Source organism: Neopelma chrysocephalum, unplaced genomic scaffold (genome assembly GCF_003984885.1).
Source record: "Neopelma chrysocephalum unplaced genomic scaffold, ASM398488v2 Primary Assembly neopelma1_22, whole genome shotgun sequence".
NCBI classification, from domain to species: Eukaryota; Metazoa; Chordata; class Aves; order Passeriformes; family Pipridae; genus Neopelma; species Neopelma chrysocephalum.
The window spans coordinates 1694317-1717353 of NW_020897689.1; the positions used below are offsets into that span (position 1 = coordinate 1694317).

The 23037-nt window shown below is 39.0% G+C and overlaps 1 long non-coding RNA gene across 3 annotated transcripts; it reads left to right on the forward strand.

Annotated features, from left to right (window-relative positions):
* The first annotated feature begins 1226 nt into the window (after positions 1 to 1226).
* LOC113972720 lies at positions 1227 to 20237 on the forward strand. 3 transcript variants are annotated; one of them, XR_003536638.1, is made up of 4 exons: positions 1227 to 1305; positions 14219 to 14305; positions 16599 to 16836; positions 20212 to 20237. It is a non-coding gene; the product is annotated as an uncharacterized LOC113972720 (long non-coding RNA). The 3 variants fall into 3 exon arrangements; XR_003537694.1 differs by lacking the exon at positions 16599 to 16836; XR_003537168.1 differs by lacking the exons at positions 16599 to 16836; positions 20212 to 20237 and adding an exon at positions 17713 to 17761.
* The last annotated feature ends 2800 nt before the right edge of the window (positions 20238 to 23037 follow it).

Below are 23037 nucleotides of genomic sequence, written 5' to 3' on the forward strand. Positions count from 1 at the left end.
CACAATACTCTTGGGCACATGATGTGACTCTTGAGGAGGGTCCTGTGCAGCGCCAGGAGTCGGACTCAATGATCCTTTTGGGTCCCTTCCAAGTCAGCATATTCTGTGATTCTGTGAAAGATATACAACATTTAGCCCTTGTGCAACACTCTAGATGTGCTTTCACAGTAAGCAGCTGCTGAAAACACTTACTGTTCAGTGCTGCTAAAATAAAACACAAACCACAAACACCTTGGCAAACCTTGAGAACCATAAACCTGACATCAAATCGTAGCAGTCAAGTACTCTTGAACCTTTCTTGCTAGGGTTTATGTGACTATAGTATACATTAGCCTTGTCCGTAAAGCATGTAAGCTTAGGTACAGCCTCTCTCTAAAAGATTTCTGCTATAACTTTAGAGGCAGAAAACTTTTGAAATGGTCGCACAAACATCAGTCTGGGTCTGACTTCACAGACCTGCACACAGACTTGCACAGTTCAAAAATTAGTGCTTTAGAGCACAGGGCTCCTGTTGTGGAGGAGTGGAGAAACTAAGAGTACTATCCTCTTTCACAGGTTACCAGTGGGAGGAAGTGCTTCACAGCATACAACATTACCTTTTTAAAAGGCATTTTGTTTCATCAAACAATTAAATTTTTAAGAATAACTTGATTCCCTACTCAGGGGTTTACCTGAAAATTATTAAACTATTTTGATGAGGATATACATTCCCTGTTGGAGTTCAAGTTAAAATAAAACCTCACCCTTCAGTTAACTTCTCAAATTATTAGATTATTTAACATATTGTTCGAAATGGCTGCACTATAGTGCAAGGGTCAATAACTGGAATGGGCTGCCCAGGGAGGTGGTGGATTCATCATCCCTGAAGGCATTTAAGAAGAGACTGGATGTGGCACTTACTGCCATGGTCTAGTTGACAAGGTGGTGTTGGGTCATGGGTTGGACTCAATGATCTCAGAGGTCTTTTCCAACCTAGTTGATTCTGTGATTCTGTGATGTTGTAATTTCAAAGTCTTCCAGAAGTAGCTGTGATTTCTCAAATGATCAAGCAACTTAGGAGCTTGGATCCCACTTTCAGTCGCAACAGACACATTGGAGCCTTAGTTCCTTGATTCACAATGCTATAATGCTCTTTGCTACCTAAACTATCCTTATGGATGAAGCTTAAGCTCCTATATCTTTAGAGACTATTACACTAAATCAATCTGTACATGCTTTTCCCTTAGTTGTTGGGAGTCCTGGTAGAAGTTTGGCAGCCTGCCAGAGACACCTGCACCCACGTGGAAGAATGGGTACATTCAACAGGTGATTCATCTCTCCTGACTATGTTCTTATGAAACCATAAATCACATTTTGAGGAGGTGTGTCTTACCATTAGCTGAGTCCACATCCCAAACTTATAGTTTAGACCAAATATCTTTTCTTAACTAAAGTTAAGAAAGAGGAATTTCATTGTCAGTAATTTTCTTCTAATTCCCTGCCACTAAAATCCAGGGATCTTACCTAAACTACTGAGGCTGGTGTCTCTTCATTTATCAACATCTTCCCCTGAATTTAGTTCTTTTTAAATGCTTGCTTTCTCTAGATTTAGCAATGGGGGCATACAAGAAATGTGATGCATCATGTCCTCTGGGCAGAAACTGACAGTATGTGGCTTTCTTCGCTGTAAAGAGCAGAAGAAGGAAAAGCCATCTGCAAACCCATCTGCAAACCAAAACAATGCTCAGAAGGGCATGACAATGTGTTTCAGTGATCTCCTGTTGGAATATTGACTTTTGTACTACCTGTGAAAGCACATAAAGAATTTGGAGAATGAGGCAGGCATTGATTAGCTTTCCACAGCTCTGCAGGTTCTCTCCGCAGCTATTCATCTTGTTTGGCAACTGATTTGAGAGGGCTGTAGCAGGAACCTTTGGGGCCAGCCTGGTAATATCAAACCTGAACACAGCTGAAAGGTACCAGCAAGAAATGTTGAACTGAACATTTTTGTTTATTGATCTTAAATACCAAGTGTGTGAGGGAAACTGTAATTTGTGGGAAGCTGTAACTATTTCTTGTTCCTTCCCAGTCACGAGCTCAGAGAGTCCTTGGACATAGAACTCTGGGGTGGCTGTATACTACTCCATTGAGGATGGTGTAGCAGAAACATGAGGTTCAAATCCCTCATGTTCATGATGGTGTCATCAAACCCTCACACAGCAAAGGTTTCAGGGTGTCAGGTGAACAAATCTTTGCCAGGTGAGTAATGCAGCTCACATGTACTTTCCCCTGTTGCATTGCTGCTGCCTCTCCTCTGCAGATTTCAGTTTCCCTTGAAGGAACACCTGAGCAAACTACGTGGCTACACCTATGCAACTGTATTTACAGCTGACCATACTGTGACATCTCAGTTACGCTAAAGAAGTGGTGGCTCAGGGTGGGTTCACAATCCTCTAAAACATCCCTGCTGTGGAGGTGGCAATGTCTAGGAGAGGGGTGAGCAGGGTAGCTGATAACTGGGATAATTGCTTCTGGCATCTGCTGCTGCACTTGCTTGGAGCAAGTAAGACTCCCAAGGAATAAAATTCCCCATATAGGGCAGACATGGACACCCAGACATGCACACATATAAACAGCACCCTGCACACCACAAACTATAAACTGTAATTTTAAATGACCCTTTCCCTCACAGAAGCCATCTACCTTATGGCACCACTCAGGATTTCGCCTCAGGAAGTTACTCATAGTGTCTAGGAAGATTACATCACAAGAGGTTACAAAACATGTCAGAACACAGTATATGTTTCAAGTAATTTGTACTCCCTCAAATAAGCATCACTGTCTTGTTTTAGATGCAGTCAGAATATGCAGTGATGTGCTGAGGTGCCTTAGCCCAGAATTTGAAATGTACCTGTGAGAAAGTTTATTTGGACCCCTTTCCTACCCTGGAAATTTTTTCCTGCTTTTATGGTTGTATAATGAATAAAAAGGACAACAGTCTGCAGTTCCACTTAAAAAGTTCAGCTTCAGCACCTGCCATCCCCATGGTGCATGGGGAGGTGTGGGAATCTCATCAGATCTTCCAGTTCCTGTCCAGTTCCAGCTGTAACCTTTAAAAAAATGCCTTGAGGTGCAATTAGCTGCTATACAGTTTGGTTTGTTTTAGTTCTAAGTTGCCTGAGACTTCAGAGTGTAAAAGACCTTCAGACTACAGGGATGCAATGAGAACAAGTTCCTTGACCTTTTATTCTCCTTGTAAATCATTTAACGGAGCAGACTTCTACTGAACTTCTTTAAGACACCGTCTGTTCCAAATCTTTGCACTACGGTTTAAGTATCAATCAGATGATTTAGAATTACTTTACTACAGATCAAAGCTTTAAAGGACATCTGCAGTATGGCACAATATCTCTTGTAACTATCAGAATATACTATAAGAACATATTATTGATAGGTTTCTTTGCAGGAGGGGAGATGATGAATCTGTACATGAAGTGTAATCAGTAATTACTAGCCATACAAGAATTTACTGCCTTTGTAAGGATGGGTATGCAAAGGCAGACATCAACAGTGAACCCAGGCAGAGATTCGCTGTGGTGGATACCACTGAAACAATATTTTATAACTGCTCAGTGTCACATATGCTTTCCCTTGGCTGTTCCTATTAACCTTTTTTTGCCCAGGTGCTTCCCAGTAATTGAGATTGCTCCGTCATGGCTTCACTGCAGTTAATCTTACATGGTGATGACCATGGAAATACTAAGGATTTATAGATACGTAGGATACTAAGGATTTATAGAGCTCAGAACAGGATTTTACAGAGATCAAAAAGTGAATCCGGCTGTAACAGAAACCACAAAGAAAGTAACAAAAGTTACTGGGGATTCCAAGTACCCGGCATAGTCTATTTGTTTTAATAGGGGTCACTAACCTTTCCCAATAGTCATCTTGTACCTTTTTGCATGACTGGGACAAGGACTTAAGCTGCTACATTGGGATGAAATTTGCCCCTTAGCAAAGCTGATCCTTTGCTACAATTACCAAGGTAGATTCTTTATCAAAGGTGATCCTTTACAGCAGTAATCAGATCTGCAGCTATGACAGCTCGAAAAGGAGAATATAGAGATGACCTTTATGCCCCTTTAGCCTTGATTCACTCTTGTTTGGAGAAAAAAATAAGAATTCTGCACTAAAATTAGACTTTTATTGGCCCTCTGTTCAGAGCTAAATTTCCCATCAGGCAATGGATCTCTAGGGAGAGTGTCATATGACACTGATGGCCTGGTTTACCTTTTCTAAAAAGGAAAATTTTTATCTGTATTTTAACTTTACCTGCATTTTAATTATCCCTTTGGATAATTGCTACAGAAAAGCAGTATGCCTTGTCCTTAGCCATTTCTCCAATTTCTGGGAATGTGAGGTGATACCAAATATTAGCATTGATTACTCGTACTGAAGTTCAAAAGTTTGAAGATAGTTCTAAAAGTCATTAAAGAATAATATTAATGTTTTTTTACTGAGGTAACCAAGATTACATTTGTGTATCTTTAATTTTAAACTGAATTCTTATGAGAAACTCCAGGAAAACTATCTATCAAAATGTTCAAAATGAATCACTCTGGCTTCCCCGTCTTAACAAGGCAACCATGCAAGAGCTCTAACTAGGCTGTAGATTTTCCTCCATGCAGACTGATGAAGAACGTTAATTTTATATTACCACCTTTTCAGATTTGCTGGCACTCACTATGTCTGGGGGAAGAAAAGAGATCCTGCTGCTGCTATGCACTCCACAATTGCCCAAGATTTCTGCAGGAGCAAAGCCTCCAGTCTCTGGTGGTCAGTTTTGGCAGTACTATGCAGACACTTTCTCCCACAGCTTCAATTGCGTTTAGAAAAAAACACTTCTTTGTTCTCTTGCTGAATTTACAATGGTTCCAAAATTTTCACAATAAACAAGTCTGATTTTAGGCACTGTTGTGAAACTTGTGTGGCTGAGGTTCTATTGTTGTTTGTTGTCTGTAATGAATATTTGAGAGAAAAAAAACAAACCAGCATGATACTCTACTACTTTCAAGTTGATGAACAGATGGCAGGGTAGTGAGATTATCAGATTTTAATTCTTCACATTTAATTTGTAGGCTAATGAATATTGAACAATGTTAGCTCAAGTAAGATGCAATGAATATACTTAATGGGAAAGACTGCTTACAGGTATTAAATACGAGTAATACAACCACAGGTCTCGAAGCTGCAATATTATACTCCTAACTAGCATATCTGTCTGTAGAATTTCTCTTTATATATATCTATATGCTTGCAGCATTTGAGAAGCATCAAGTTATGTTTCATATACTGATCAGTGTGTTCTGTATGAAGGACTATTATCAATTTACATTGAGTAAACATCTGTATAGAGAGAACTGATAAAAGAAACCTTCCACGTTTCCTTTGTCTCAGCAGCCTTTGTAGGCATCTATCTTTCTGTGAATATAGCAAAATGGGTCTTCTGAGTTGCAAGTAGAATTATCTTATGGAGAACAAAAGCCGTTTCACAACCACCCACTGTTTGCTGGCTGTGATACCTGGGCACCACTTGGGTCAGAAAGGAGAAGCAACCAGATTCAAATCATGCTTTTGACATAAGCATGGCCACTGATGTGACTTCAGAGTGTACTGGGGTCAGCGACGAATTAGATATAAGCCATAATCCCTACCACACTCTTAATATGTGAATTTCTTTCATATGTGTGTAGTATCTTTCATTTAGATGCTGCCATGTTCATCATGCATAGGTTGCTCTCAGCAGCCTGGAGCTTTAACTGTCAAAATCAAAGATGAGGAATGACACAGGCCTTGGTGTTGCTCTCAGTCTCAGCCCTTCTGTGTGAGGCTGGTTCCCCAGAGTGATGTCCTTAACCATTGGTGCCTGGCACAGCCATCAGCAAGAAATTACTACGGTGATATATTTCTGACAGTACACGTACACATCAGGGTTGACTTTGAAAACTTAAAAGGTCTCCTTGCACTGAAGTAGTGCTTCTGCCACCAGCTACGCTGAGGTTCTTGAGGCTATTGTCAGTATATTGCTTCAGAGAGTCTGGCACAGGGTGAGTTTCATCATGGTAGCTTGTCATTTCAGTATACAGTGAGAGTTACTTGTCTGGAAATCCTTTTAGAGATGATGGACAGAGATGAGCTCCTCCAAGATGTGATTCACTGAACCAAAGAAAAAGCGTTGTAATGCCAAACTGCTTCTCTGCCTGCATTAGCTCTCTCCCCATGGCTGTGGAAGAGTCCAGACAGTTAGTTGAACACACAGTTTTTCAGTTGACTAAAGCAAGGTCAGAAGTAGTCAGAAAACAGTACCTCTGGGAATTCTGACTGGTTCATTCACTCTTGAGCACACTGATATGAGGATAACTGACCACATTATGATGTCAAAACATGGTGTCTAATGAACTTTAGTGTGAGTTAAATCTCACCCCACACATGTGCCACAACACTACAAAGGAATAGGAAGTAAAATAGGATCAGATATGAAACTGAACCTACTGGAAGCCAAAGAGTCCTTTAATTAGATATCATGCTACTTATCTAACCTTGAACTTTGCCAAAAAATAGTATTAGTGTATTCAGGAAAAAACTGCCAGGGAATCAGGTTTTAGTGCTGATGCGTGATTATGTCTCATCCAGAAAAAGGAATCAACAAAAAAGGGTCACACTGCCCTTTCGTTGGCATCAGTTCAGTCTACAGGATAATTTCTACAGCAGTTCTAGAAAAAAAAATGTATTTTCCAAAACATCAGTGCCATATTCTGCCAAATCAGTTTTGTCAACTTTCATTCCTTCTCATCCTTGCTGTGGTTTCCTATGTCTTATTTGATGAGCTCAGGTGAAAGGCCAGCCAGAGAAAACACAGTTTAGCTGAAGCTGATAGTAGCTTTGAAAATCTTCATCAAAATCACCTGCAGTGAAAAAGAATCTCTGTCTATGACTATGTAAGTGACTCTAAGGTCAACTGTATAAAGGAAAAAGTTTTCAAATGTAAGTTTTGTACAAACATCTGTCTTTCACCCATTTTTCCACCCCTTGTTTCATAGTTGGTGGCTATCATAGACTGGTAGGCATCATTTTTTTAAAAATCGGGATAAAACTATACCATGCCAGGTTTATTTCTATTGTATCATTATATTGTAAACAACGTGTCGGATCATATTGCTTGCCCTGGAATGACACAGTGTGACTAAATTACAAATGATTGCTCCTCCCAAGAAACTCATAGCAATATATATTATTTCCAGCTGGAAGAGCCACTGTGGATTCATACAGAAATTTTCACAGCAGGAAAACAACAGCAAAATAACATGGACTAATGAGAGAAAATACAAGTAGTCAGCACTGCCAGGCAAAGCCTACTGCTTGTGTTTGATTGACTGGGAACTGTTCACTGACATAGCTATTTTTTGACAGTGCATGTTTCTTCTATGCCATTTGGGTCTGAGGCAAGTAATATACCAGGGTTGGGTTTTTTTCACTGAAAAGCATCTTTGCAAACACTGAACGAAACAGGATGCTACAGATTGCAAAAAAACGACTTTACAAGGGAGAGCTTCTGCAAGTAGCAATTTCTCCACTAAGCTATTTAATGAAGAAAGGAATAGGTGAAGTGAGTCCTTGCAAACTGAAGCTAATGTTTTTGTGCTTGCAGTTCTGGCATTTCCTTCGCCCCACTGGAGCTTGGAGACAAAGTCTGACTAGGTATGGCTCAGATAAATCTGCTCTCAGGTAGCTCATGCTGCCACTGTTAGCAGCAGAAAGTAATTAAAGTAATTTGCTTACAAGGGGATGAAGATCTCTGTATCATCGACTGAGTCGGAGGTGGTAACTCCTAGTGGAGGAAATAATTCATCTGAGGTGGTCCTGTGAGATGTGCATTGAATATAGGTCACAGCAGGTTACTTTGAGAGAGGAAAAACAAGCTATTGCTGCCATCCTGCAAGGACTGCCCTGAAGAACCATCAGCCTTCAGGATGGTTTCATTTCACTCTCTACAGAATCAGGGTTTCACTCTCCAGAGAAAAGTTAGTGTTTTCAGGAAAGAGCCTTAGCAAGTGCCAGATCTCCTTTAATGTTACACAATACTTTTTATCCAAGGAAAAACGTTAACTTTCGTTGTACATGCAGCTCAGTTACTAGGAGTAGTTATCTTGTAAAATGCTCCATGGACAGTACAGTTGGTAATTAAAGGGATTAGTGCCTTTACCGACAAACTTGAAATGGAGGTGCAATATCAACTGACATTTGGCCATGCACAATTCGCATTTCCTTTCCTAAACTCAATCGTTCTGCAACTTGTGCTCCTGCTCCTTGGTTATGTACCTTGCAATTATCTGAATTCACTGATATTGACCTTTGGGTACCTTCAAGGATGTCAAACAAATGTTTGTCTGACAAGTTGCAGGCTTGCCTCATCGCTTGAGGAGGAGGGACACAAGTTATATGGGCACATCCTTGGAACCAGACTGCAAAAGAATGACTTTCTCCATCTGTCTTCCTTTGATTGATACTATCACACTAAATGTTTTCTTGTCACTTGAAATCAATAGGAAGAACCCCAGGTCACTTTCCTCCCTGCTCTCTATTTATGCCTAGCATTTTCTGGGAAAGACCTTTAGTTTCTGTGATTATTATCATCTGGATGACTCAACTGAATGACATGTGAAAATGGTTTGCTCAGAAGGAAATAGATATGTGTCCAGCCATACAATCTTCCACAGTAGATCCAAGTAGAGAAGGAAGGCCATTGCTAACTCAGGCACTGACCTCCACTTCCTAAAGCTAGGTGAGGTATCCTTATGCAAGCTGTAAAATTAGCAGCTTCCACTATTTTTAGTATTTGCATTTTAAGAATTTGTACCCGGCCATTAGGCTGGAAAAAAAACCCTGGTGAATATTGGAAGAGAGCACTTATTATTCCTGTCCTTTATGGTGGTACCTACACAGTAGCAGAGCCAGTGCTCTTAGCTCTCAGGGTGCTGGCAGTGGGGAAGGTGCTGGTTCCCATGGAGACTGTCTGCATCTCAGCGCAAGATGAGGGGAAGCCAGGAGAGATGGAGACAGAGGCACTGTGAAGAGCCTGAGCATCCTGCACACTTAGTCACCCTACTGCTGGGTCATCATGTCTTCCTTGTGGACTCTCTCAATCTTTTGTCTTTGTCTTTGCCTTTGAGACTCTTTGTCATCTCTCAGGCAAAGCGAAGCAGGGTGTTAGCTTGTTACTCCCCACACCTGTGCTGGGCTTACCTGAGCACATGTTCTCTGAAGGTGTGGTCACTTTATGCTCAGTCTTGCTTTTCATAGTAGTATGAGCCCCATGAAAAAATACTTACATTTACATACTAAATCTGGAGATAAATTTCATAATTCAAGACCCTAAGATTAGCTCAGTTTGTTAGAGCACAGTGCTAATAACACCAAGGTCGTAGGTTTGATCCCCATACGGGCCATTCACTTATGAGTTGGACTCACTGATCCTTGTCAGTCCCTTTCAACTCAGAATGTTCTGTTATTCTATGTGTTAGTTCCAGATGTCATCACTAGATTTCAGTGAAGACATCACTTGAACAAAAATGAAGGATCGTTTAAGATTCCCCATTTTCTTTGTTTTAATTATCCAACTTGAATTCCTGAACTACTTCTACTAAAATGAATTTCTTGAATTAATGTTTTAAATTCAGTATTTTATGTGTCTTTCATATTTACTCTATTTTAATTAATATACAACAGATTGCAGGATATAAAATTGTAGCATTTGAAACAATATTTACATTAAGTATTTTGAAAGTAACTTTTCCATGTCGCAAATGTGGCAGTTGAAATTTCTACTACAAAGAGTCGGTTTTTTAAATGTTTTTAGTAATGGTTAGTCAATTGATTCACTGTGGCCAGAGGACTTCATTTTACAGTAGTGGAACTCTAAATGTTGTCAGCATCAGGCTGCATTAGTGACATGCAGAAGAGTTGCCTGGACTATGCAAGTTTGAAACCTAGTTAGGAAGCTTAACTAAGTCAAATTTAGTTAGGAAAGTAAAGCTGGAAGAGACGATGTGGTTTGAGTTATTTAACTCAGGCAGAACCAGATTCTTTGTGCAAGATATTATCTGTCTGAAAGATCTTCAGTGGAGGAGATTCTGCACCCTCAGTAGGTAGTGTCTGCCAGAATTTCAATGCACTTATAGAATCATGAATGGCTTGGGTTGGAAAGCTCCTTTAAGATCATATGGTTCCAACCCCCTTATCCTGGGCAGGGAACCTTCCTGTACACCAGGTAGCTCAGAGACTCATCCAGTCTGGTCTTAAACACCTCCAGGGATGGGGAGTCCACATCATCTCTGGGCAAACTGTTCCAGTGTCTCACCATCCTCATAGTAAAGAATTTCTTACTAATTTTATTCTAAACCTGCTGTCCTTCAGCTTAAGGCCATTCCTCCTTGTCATGTCTCTCTACTTGATCACATAAAAAATCCCTCTCCAGCATTCTTGTAAGACCCTTATCATTAGGAATTATCTATATGCTGTCGAACTTCTAGGCAGGAAACGTGATTGTAATTAAATTCTACTTTAATAGCACCAACAGATTTTTTATTTGTCACTGAAGAGAGCTCATGAGAAGAAATTTGATTTACACCCATTAAAATTTCTGTTGTTTTTCCCACTGTGTGCTGTTTTGTTTTTTCCTCTTAAAAAAACCACTTCACAAATATTGTTTCAAAGAATGAATTGCAGTGGAATATTTGGCTTTAAACAATGGTATTGCTAGAACAGGCACCTCAAAAGCTTGTTGGAGAGAAGATAATCGAGGGAATACTTAGCAGTATCATTCTGTGATGCAAACTGTATAAGATTGTCAAGGCAGGCTGTACTAATGAAAAAAAATTCAAGTGAAGCAAGATGAATTTGGTGGAAATTTGAATATTTGCTCAAAAGTATTTTGCCTAAGTAGGAAAAGTATGATATCTACACTACTGATGACACAACCAAAATGGGGACAATGAGCATGGTACAGAATAGTAAGGGAAATAAGAGATATTCTGGAAGCGGAAGACAAATATTAAGATGAGCCAGGGAAAAACAAACAAACAAAACTCAAGACAAAACAAAAAACAAAACTAAAACCCAAAACCAACCAACCAAAAAATCCTACACAAACTTAAAACAACAAAGCAAAAACAACTCACACAATTTTTGAGACATCATCAATGAAGGAGCCATGAAGAAGATAATCAGAAAGTCTACAAGAGGAGAAGCCTTTGACTGGTATACTTTCAAGCATTGCGCAGGCTCTGGTTCACGATGCACAACTGAAGGTTGGACCCACTTTATCATAGCAACCATCTCTGAAGGAAAGACAGAAAGAAAACAGTCTGACATGGACATTTTTTTAAAAAAACAGGATCTGGATTAAAAAAAGAGGACATCTTGAAAGATTACCAATATTAGTGAAGAGAAGAAAAACAGTTGAAGGAACCATTAAGAATGTTTAATGAGACCCGAATGGTGATTCAGAACCTATATACGTTCTTAAAATTAGGATTTCATAAAGACCAAACACATGCAGAAAACCAACTCAGATGACAAAATAAAGATACTGGGTGTCAAAAAGCAACCTTCAAAAAGCACAAGTAATTATAAAAGGCAATGAATTCTGTATGTAATTTATGTATATAAACACAATGTTACAAAACAGAAAAGACTTCCAGAAACAATTTGCTAAATCCTATAAAAAGTAACAAAGTTTTTAAAACATCTAAAGAATTTTTCCCGGAGTCAGTGAGACCAGTAGAAGATTCGAAGAGCACAGTGGAGCTAAAAAATTTTGCACAGAAAATAGCCATTGTAATTTGAGGCAACTTTTCTAACTAAGATAGTGGAAATGGGACTTGTAATTTTCCAGGAGTTCAGCTTTCTTAACTTAGCATCAACTTAAATAAATACAACTGCTGCTTTGGAAATTCAGAATCTCTGCCCTTACAGATTACAATTACCGAATGTTTTTACAAATGGCCATTACCTTTCAAGGTGATAACTTCAAAATGCAATGTTACAAGAAGATATATGAGTGTTGGAGATACTAAAGGTCTATGATTTCTCAGGAACTTGACAGAATTAATACACTGGGAATGATAGGACTGAATTTAAATTTGTTTTCACCATTTTCAACCATTTAAATGTAAACAAGAATGTACATGTGTGCGCATAGGCCCACACATTTCTCCTTATAGTTCCTTCTACTTCATTCCCAAGAAGACTTAATGTAAACCTCAGTTGGATAAAACTAATGAAAGTGGCTGTTTCCTCAAAACTTTATTTGCACATGCTACTTCTAATTTTTCTTTTTCTAACCATCTAGTAAGTAATACCAGAAGTCTAAAAAAGTATTCTATCTGTTTGAATAGGATTCAAGGGTCAATAAAAACAAAAACAGTAATAGCACTCCCTGAAAAAGGCAGTTAATTACAGTTCTGTGAAGAAGAACAAACCTGTAGAATAAGTACCTGCTACATTAGCACTCCCCTTTCACATCTATCATGCAGGGTCCTTATACAGCTAAGCAAGAGTACTTCAGCCTAAATTGGTTGACGTTTATTGGCAAAGACCCTGCTTTAATGCCAGCTCCCTCCCCAGAGCTACTTCTAACCCTTGCTTATATGTTTTCTCTGCCTTCATTCTATTTCCTTCTACAGGTTTACAACGTGGGATAAAAGCTCTTTAGTCTGGTATTGTTTAGCATTGTAATCTGACCTTAACTTTGATGAGCTAGAACAAACAGACATAATCCTCAGAATACAGGCAGGAGGCAGAAATTTGTTTTAAAAATCAGCAGGACTAGGTTTTTGCTCTCAGGAAGGACTCTGGCTGCTCACATGTCACTGTCAAAAGTAAAATGAGACACATGGAGAGATTATCATCCCTGCTCTTTTTTCCAAATGCTGCTGTGACACCAAAACCTAAAGACTGCAGGCCCTAGAACCTGTGTGAGCCACCCCAGGTCAACCATTCCTCTCCCAAACTGTTTCTGCAGGTTGGGAGCTCATGTGTAAGAACATCTCTTAACAGCAGGTTGGTTGCACTCAGAGATGGACTGTGTGGAGAACTCAGAGGTCAAAATGTAAGGACATGCCAAATATGGAGTTGGGGTGAGGAGACTCACAGCTCATCCGATCTGTATGCCAAGTGGCACAAAAATTTGCAATACTAATGCACACAAATATTACATATATGCTCAAATTAGGAAATCATGTTTAAAGATAACCCACCCAAATAATCCACTTTTGTTTTTCGTTTAGTTTCCAATTTCAAAGTTATAGGTTTTACATCCTGCAGAATTTTTCTCTAGTCACAGAAGATAGAAACTTGTTTATGCAACTCATAAATGCAAGCCGAGACTCTTACATAATTACAGGTCTCCAAACAATATGCATACAGGAGCTGGCAAGGCCACGCTGGATAATCAGTTTTAAGATGGAGCAGCCTTTGAAACAAGCAGAGAATCTCATTACCCAGCTGCATAAATCCATGGTCCAGTCACATCTTGAACTGTTGTGTGCAGTTTTCATCCTATGATCTCAGAAAAAGAGTATAACTGGGAAAGATTGAGAGTAGTGTGACAGACATACTCAAAAATATACTATTCAAAACAGTATATTCAAAATATTAAAAAATTGGAACTATTCTTGAAAATATAGGACAGTTACTGAGTAAACATTAGCTTAGCAAAGAGACAATTTGGACTGAGAAGTAGGGAGAAGTATCACATTAAAAAAAATGCACAGAGTTACATTGGGAATGACTGCTCACAGTCTCTGCCAAAGCAGAACTACAGGATATCAGAAGTGAGCAGATGGCAGACTCAGAGCAAATGAAAGAAATTGATTTTTCACATTATACAGGTAAACTACAGGTTTTTTCAGATGCAAAACATCTATGTGAGTTCAAAAGATGCGTGAAAAAAAAATCAAAAGAAAAAAACCCTCAGGGCCATTAATTACAAAGACACCATCTCAGATTCAAGGAGCCCTTGGAGCTGGAAAAATATTCTAAGGAAACATCATTATATTTTTGACCTTTTCTTTTTCTCTTCTCTAAGCACCTGCTTTTGTGTGCGTGGTGACAGGATACTAGGAAAAATGGATACATCCATCCCATGCTCTGAATCCAAAATCTTTACTTTGTGTTTCAGAGCTGCCAAGAATCATGAAAATTAGAAGTAATCAAATGCCCCTCAAGATTTTTTCCCCCGGAGGAACAGAGGAAACAACTGCAGAAGGTATGATGTGGATACTGACTAAGTTTTTCCCAATTATTTCTACGAAAATAAAAAAATTACCTCCTCAGATCTGAGTCTTTTTTCCCCCAGGAAGCTTCGAGCATTTGAGGGACCTTTAAGTGATAGGATATGCTCAAGTGTAAAGGATATGTGAGATGTAAAGCTGCTTTGCAGTATTAGGTCACCAATCCTTTGCACCTATGATAGTGTGTTTCTTCTGAGAGTGTAGGAGACTTCCTTGTTTACAAGGGCACTGCTAATTCCAGCACAAACCTTTTGTGAGCTCACTTTAAGCTATGCCATTAGTCCTGCATGTGTCCCAAACTAACTCACACAAGCATGAGCATAGCTCATCTCCTCCTGCCTCTGGGTGGGAATCACACCTCTGCCTTGGAGCAAATGATTTTGTGAACTGAAAAGTTTCTCCCACGATGCTAGGAGGCAAGCTACCCTTTCACAGTCTGGTCCAGGCATCCAGTTTTTGCTTCTGGTTTTGCAAGACAAATGAGACCAGACCATTTGTATGAGGGAGAAGGAAGGCTGTGAAAGGTGGATCTAATGCCAGCATGAATAAAAGGTCTGCCTCTGGAGAAGTGGGTTGTGGGGTCAACCGTAGAGGTGAAGCATGTGTTTGGAGAAATTAGCAGTTATTATGAATGAAGAGTGACGCTAAGACACACTTCACACTGAGAGGTGTAAAGTTAAGAAGTAGCATAAAATTTCTCATTTCTCCCTTTAATCAAAAGACTGCTTCACAACATTAAGAAAGCAATCAACCTACAAATGATGTCTCTGAATGAATAACTAAATGTTGTTCACAATAAAAAGTTCATCTGTGAAAGATTGAAATAGTAATCAATTGGCACACCAATATCTCTGCTGTTATTTGTAAAGGGGAGTTACAGAGTTAAGGCAATATATAGTATATCTGACATGAAAGTTGGCGGTTGTCTCAAAATATGTAACCTCTGGCTGGGTGAGTAGGTAGATAACCTGGTGCTTAGCAGGCATCTCTATTCCAATACTTCCTCCTATACTTTGCAAAGCACCATTTTGCTTTCAGTGCTCAGATACATATTGCTTCATCTAAAATTAAGTTCCCTGATTGTCTCAGTGGGTATCTTAGGCAATATTTGAAGTAATTATGTCACTTCAAAAGCAACATAGGAAAACAATATTGTTCCATTTTATTTCTCTTCACAGCTGTCCAAACAACATTAAAATAAATCAGAAGTGCATTGCATTCAGAGCAACAACATAAATATAAAATCTCTCAGCACAGCAGAAGCCATCGAACAATTAGCAGGAGTCCTTCTGACTAAACAAATATATTTTGCACTTCTGGATCAATCCAATCGGAATGAACACCACTGAGAGAAAAAAATAGTAATCTTTAACAGTGTTAACAAGTCATATAGTACAGATTATCCCATAATTACTTCAATAGTTATTTTACAGAAGATATGCGCGTTTCTAAAATTCAGCACTTCCATGTAATCCTGCTTGGCCTGAATGGAAAATCATTCATACCTTCTTTGGTTTTTTACTTCATCATCTTTGTTGCTTTGGTGTCCTCTGTCATGCTCCAGGAAGATGCTTGCTTAACATAAAATCTGGAAATCATAGTTAGGTCAAATTTAATACAAAGATAAAGTGTGTAGGTATGCAAGTATTTAAGAAGTGAATATTGGCTGTTATAACAAATGGTGCCACAAACTGAGCTACAGAATACATCTCTTGGGGAAACATTTTTTTCCCCTTCTTTATACCTTCAAATTCCTGTGACACCACTTCTGAGACTGGAGAAACCACAGTTAGCACAGTCTGCAAAACTGAGATGTAGGTAAATACAGAAATATTTAAAAGGCAAATAATAATTTTAATAATCAGTGATGTCACACTGGACTCATGACAAATGAGAGAGGTACCACCATCAAAAGTATGACTGGAGCCTCAGCCTAGCATACCGCTAAAGCTAAATTTAACAAAATGAATGAGTTTCAAAATCAAGCGTCAGTGGATCATGGTTTACCTATGAGAAAGTTAATCAAATGAAATTAAACCCAATGAAATTCAAAGGTATTTACTTTGCGTCTCATTCAGAACATCTAAGTAGCATTTTTACTGTAAGATAATACTGTAAGATCAAGATGTGGTCATGAGTATGTTCACATATTATCCATGAATGTTTTTAATGGGTTTTTTGTGCTTAATTCTTGCTAGTTGTTAATAAAGTAAAAAAAAAATTGCCTATCTAATTTATTTGCTACTGTGTCTATTGCTTTGTTTTTAGTGGTAGCTCTAAAAGCAAATAAACACTCCAGAGAGTTGCTCATGTTGGAGGTTGGACTTCAAATATACAAATTGAAGCCTTCAGAGCCAGTTTAATATGCAAAATGTGGTCTGATGAAAAATAGTATAGCTATGCTGGGGTGACCAGCACTGCTTAGCATTCATTTGGATTTCAAGTTGCAATGGAGGAATGGTGCAAAATCTGGATACACAACATTCATCAACACGATGAATAAAATGTAAGCACCTTCTCTTTTTTCTGTAATCATGAAGGAACAAAAAGTCCAAATCATATTATAGAAGTAAAATCAAAGACAATTTTCTCACAAGATAGGTTGTTATTCACAAAGCATTTTCAGAAGTCAGCTGAGAGGTGGGAACAGAAGTTCTAATTTTTCTTGCCTGTTGCAATGGGCAGGGCACTTCTGTGCTCTTTTTCCCTGTTTGTAAAATAAGGATAGAGCAATAATGAGTTCTTCGGTTTTATGATTCTCTTAGTGTTCGCATAGCACTTTAAAATATCAGGAGTAACATAGAAATAATAACTACTGGACATATTATAGCAAACACAAATACCTCTATTTCCAGCATTTTACCTTTTATTCGTTCAATATTTTATTGAAATATAACTTGTGATTTTTATGTAACGAGAAATAGATTACTAGGTAGCATACTGAGCAAAAATTTAGTGTGGGGCACTCTAAAACAATAATTCCATCCCAGAAGAAACTGATATTTACAAGATGTTTTTACAATAAAAATAAACCATTAAAAATTTGGCAGGGATTCTCTGGGGATAATTGCAGTTGTGTTCGTTTCAAAATGACTGTTAAATCTTATTCACCAGGACTGTAACACTAGCATGCCTCTGCCTATGGGAAAAGCTTGGACAATAATTTAAACTATTTTAAACTGAAAATTTAGAGCTGTTATAATTAATTGTGAATCATTAGAAACAGATGAATTAAAAAATAAATAAAACCACAACAAAACAAACCAAGATTGTTTATAACATAATAGATCATCAGCAAACTGCTGTAGAATCCAAAGATTTGCCAGAGAAAAAGATATATCACAGGTATAATCATGCTTTTATATAAAACCTTTGTTTTTAGTGGTAGCTCTATAAGCAAATAAACACTCCAGAGAGTTGCTCATGTTGGAGCACTGCGTCTCCCCTGGGGTTTAGTTCAACCCATCCCCACCTGGGTTTTACAACTCTCAGTAAATCTGTGTGAGTGTTACCTACACTTGGACCGCAGAAAATTTGAAGAGTTCCAACACACTGGTTGCCCACTGATTTGGTTTGTCAGGAGGAGTGATGGGGATTCTGTTTGGGAGGGAGAGTGATGAGGATGTACATATTGTCTTTTCAAGCCTCCTTTTTATGATCAAGTAGTTTTTAAGATTAAATATGGGTTTTTCTCTGTGTCTTAGGGTTGATAAGCGGACTTAGCAAGTGTCACGGCATTCTCATGGACTTATGTACCTGGATAGGTACCCTCAGAGAGGATTTTGTGTCTGTCCCAGGCTCACAAGCATAGCAGTGTGACAATTGGAAAAGGGCATACTGGAAAATGTTAAAAGGTCTTCCGCTATGTAATGGCCATTTTTTTTCTGTCTCCAATATATTACAACTGTATGGTCCTATCTTCTTGGTATTAATTTGATAACAAATAACTCACTTTTGTGAGTTTTGTATGTGTTTTGTATGATCTTCTCCTAAACCCCCTCCCCACATTATAATTTTGCACATACATGCATCTAAGACAAAATTTTCTGTTGAGGTTCCCATCAGCTAAAAAATCATTAGAGCAGCCTCAGGTATCTTCTTTCATGTCACTGGAATTTACACAAGAAAAAAGAAAGAATATCAAAGTATATGCATGGGATTCTACTAGAAAAACGTTACCCTTGGAAAGCTTGAGTAATCAGCATTGATAACACAGAGGAACTATGTAAGATCAGATTTGGCAAAAAAGGACCTCAGTGATACTGTCTATGTACCTTGAAATCAGACACGTTCATAGAGCCTAAAGAATCTGAATCTACATATTTAGTAGAAATCAAATGACATACAGGCTTCTTGGCCAGTTTTACAGTCATGTATTCATTCAGCACAATCTTATTACGCTTGAAGACTGTGGAATGTGGAAAAATGTGGGAATCATTCTGCCAGAACAAACGAATGCCTTACATTCTGCATCTCATTGTTGGAAGTCACTTCCAACAGGAGTTTTGCAGGGAAAGAGAAAAAATGGATAACCCCATTTTTCTGGGTTTGTAATTTTCTCCTGTTATGTAAAAAGCAGCTCCAGCATTGGTTGGGAATAGCCTCTGTGCTGGAACAGCAGGGTTTATGGCTACTTTGTTCATAACACAATTTCTGCAGTTTAAAAGAGAGCAATAGACCAAAGAGGAGAATACAGTCAAACTGTGGCCAACGGAAGTGAATAAGCTCTGTCTAAATGGTAATTTAGAGACACCTTAGCATTGACTTTAAATGTGCTTTAGAAAGTGCTTTTCATACGGAAGAGATGTGATTAAATTAAATTCCTCTCCAACAATAGTTTACAGCTACCTATTATAAGCTTGTGAAAAGTGTCAGTGGAGATACTGAACACATCTCTTGCCAATTTGAGCTTCTCTTAAAAATTAGAATTTCTGTACATTTGCACAGTATTATTCTGTTTCTGTCTAGTGGCACTTTCTATTCTATTCTAGAGCAACTGTGTTCTATTATTTATGGCTAATTTTAATTACTTTATCTATAATTTCAGTCACAACCTAATTTACCACATTGATTGTCCATTAAGATCCTGTGAACTGTAAACTATTATTTCCATCTCTTCTTCAGCAATCATGTCAGTTATTCACTCAATCTTCCCACTGCAGAGTTTTCTATTCAGCAGTGAAGTCAGTTCATTATTTATTTTTATAGTAATAGTGTCCAAAACAGTTAATGTTCAGTTGACTGCACATTTTCCTTACTAGACTGGTTATAGTTTCAAACTGCACTGTGTAAATCTGGAAGTCTGTACAGTGAGAGAGAAACCCAGATTCTATGCTCATTCTCCTGCTTGGAAAAATATGCTATTTTTGATTGCATAGGAACTCATACTCAAGAGTCATGATCCTTGCATGGTCATTTAAAGTCTGGGAAGAAAGGTCTGCACATGGATTTGTGAGTCCCCAGCAAATACGATCACTCTCAAGCAAATTGTAGAAAAGTTGTCAAGTCTGGGGATTAAAACTGCTTGTTACTGATAGCTTGGAAGGAAGACCATGCCTGTGAGAGACATGAGCTGCTGTGGGTTTATTCTGCCATTCCTACCTGCCCCAAGCTTGCCATTTGCCTCTCCCGCTCTCTGCCCTGCAGCTCCCAGCCCAGGAGTATCAAAGGAAGCAGATGATCACAAGCAGAGGGGATGTGGAGGTTGTTTCAGCACCCCACAGGCTGAGCAGGCTCTCTACAAGCAGGGCTGCATGGGCTGTAGTGACTTGCTCGGGAACAGACTGGCTACCCATTCTGCCATGGTCTTGGTTCTAGGAGGTATTATTTCCTCCCCTTACACTCAGACCCTTAACAAATCTGGCTCCTTCTTTCACCACAGAATGAACACATGTGTCAAGGCACCATTGGACCCTCTTCATTCATCCTGGGCAAATAGACTTGTCTTTTTTTTACCTTCTGTTTTCTACCTTTCCTTTCCAGTGAAGTTGCAGCTGCCAAAATTACAGTATTTCCTTATCCATTCCTCTAATCATGTAATTCTTATATCCTGATGCCATTTTCTTTCATCCCAGGATCTGTTCTCGACTTCTAAGACTCCTTTTCTTGCCTAAAATCGTCTCTTAAAAGAAACCTCTGTGACCTAATTCGTGAGTTTTAGAAGCCAGGTATTCTTTTATTATGATGCGCTAGAATGATTCCAGCATGCTGCCTGCCCTGGGAATTGGTTTGCCAAAGTGCACATAGAGGTATCTTTGCTAAAGCTTATTTGTCAACATTACATGATTATTTATTTTTCATTTCCCACATTCCTGTTACATATACATGACATTTTCCAGGATTTATTAGCATATGTACATATCCTTATTAGGACTCCAAGGGGCTTCACTGAGGGTCTCTAGTGGTCATCTGTGCCTGGAGCACCCCAGAGTTCTAAGTGACTGCCTATGAGCTTCTTGAAGACAATACTCTTGGTTATAGAGTAACTTGGTATTGCTTGGCTGGCTGCCTCAGTTCCCTTCTTCATTGTTCCTTTACTTTGCTTGGTTAGTCCTTTTAAATCACTTGGATCATCTATATGTAGTACATTTATATGTGGTACATTCCATTGCCAAAAACTATTAGTTCTTGTTACATCTCAAAACTCAGATATCACTTTGTTCCACTTTTCTTAGGCTCTGCCTTATTTTCTGGCTTGGTCTCCTTTCCCATCCTTGCATGTGTTTGTTCTCAGGAGCTTCCCACAGCTTATCAGATCCTCAGTGCCTTTAAACTCTGGACAAATCAGTGTGAGGACCCAGTCTGGCCTTAGCACCCTTCACCTGAAGTACAGCATAGCTCTGGCACAGATTTTTCTATCTCACTTTGGGCAAGTCACATGTATTTGCGGAGCTTTCATTTACCATTTGAAAAATGGGGATAATGTCTTTTTTTTTCTTTCCCTTGCCACCTACTCTTTATTATGGAGTCAACCCAACAATTTTAGAACTAGGGGATGGGACTTCTGATGAGCTTATGGGACTAATGGCAGTTTTTATTTCAAAATGTCCACAAGTGCAGAAGGTAGTGTTTATCCCTCTTCCTATCTTTATGTACAGACTGGCACAAAACTGCCTTTGAAGGAAAGGCCAGGCTGTAACACCGTGTAGATGGGACGTGGGCCACGGACATCAGGTGAACTACCTGCTTGTGCTGACACTGTATTAAAGCAGGGACCAGCTGTGTCTCTGCCTTTCCCTGGTCCCCACCTCAGCCCACCAACAGGTCTCTGCCTGTGAAGGATCCTGTCAGGGCAAGCCCTGCTGGGTGTGGGTACTCATCCAACACAGAAAATGAAAATTATCTGTATTTTTCTAAGGGGACAAGTAATTTTAAATTTCTATATTAAACATACCAATAAATGAGTCAGTTTTATCTGCCTAATAATCCTGCTTTTTCTTTTCCTTTTGAATGGACTTAGGCATTTTTAGCCAATATATATTCAAATCCTTATCCTGTACTCTTTTAATGACAGGAAAATGCAGCATGCTAAAGTAGAAATAATGTCATTTAGTTACAGAGATCTGACAAAAAAATCAGGTGAAGGAAATTAATGTGAAGCACGGAAAGGCCAACTAAAACTTCTTCAATTTACCTGCTGTGAAATGATTGCCCTCCTGATATTATTACTGGAGCTACAGAATCAGGAAATAAGATTTCTTTGATTTTTTTTTTTATTGCCAACAACTCAGTACCCTTTAGTGTTTATAATGACTGAATAGCTACATCAGGCATTTACTAACTCTGTTTGGGACACTGACAAGTACTGAAGGTTTGGATAGTGAAGCAGATTTCAAATGTTTGCAGATGAACCATCTGTGGCTATCAAAACCCTCTGCAATATCATATGTGAGACCAATTCAGATACAGTATAAAACCAAACTGGGAGAGAGGGTATAAATTGTTGGAAGCAAACATTTATCTGAAGACAAATGAAAGGCAAAATGACACTGAATGGAAAATATTAGTGCTTGATTTCTCTGGTAAATGAAGGAAGAGACACGCTTTTCTGGGCTGGATGATCATCACTATCTCCAGCTTTCTGGGTACCAACAGGAACCCAGGCATTTTGGTTATTATTCAAAGTGTGAGTGTATTTGTCTCAGGACTGTAGTGCCAACATCTGTCGGGGTTGACAGAGAACCTGTCAGCAGCCTGGCACTTATCGACGAAGCAGTCGATGTTGACCAGATCAGTGTACCCCTGAGATGGACTGAAAGAGAGGACTGAGGCCCTGATCCTGAGAGTATACTGATGCATCCTGAAGAAGCTGTCCCGTGGGAACAGAGAACATTGTCTCATGAGAACAGAGACCTGTTTTGAATGAGAGTGGTCGGGAAAAACATCAACATGAGAGAAAAATAAGAGCAGGTGCTCGGGACTGTTGTGGGAACCTCACAGGGCTGTTTTGAGAAAGAGCAAAGTTGTTATGAGAAAGTAGAGTTTAGAAAATGCACCTATTAGCTGTAAGAATTCTGGTGTGAGAGTTTGAACTGTCCTATCCGTGTGGATTACGTGTGTTCAAAAACTGTACTTAAAGGGACTGCTAAGCAGCCCCGGTGTGCTGTCTTTTTCCTGGAAATAAACTTTACTGGAACCTTTTTATGTCGCGTGTCCGTTCCAACCGCAACAAACATCCATCAAACAATTACTTGATTTTCAGGTGGGT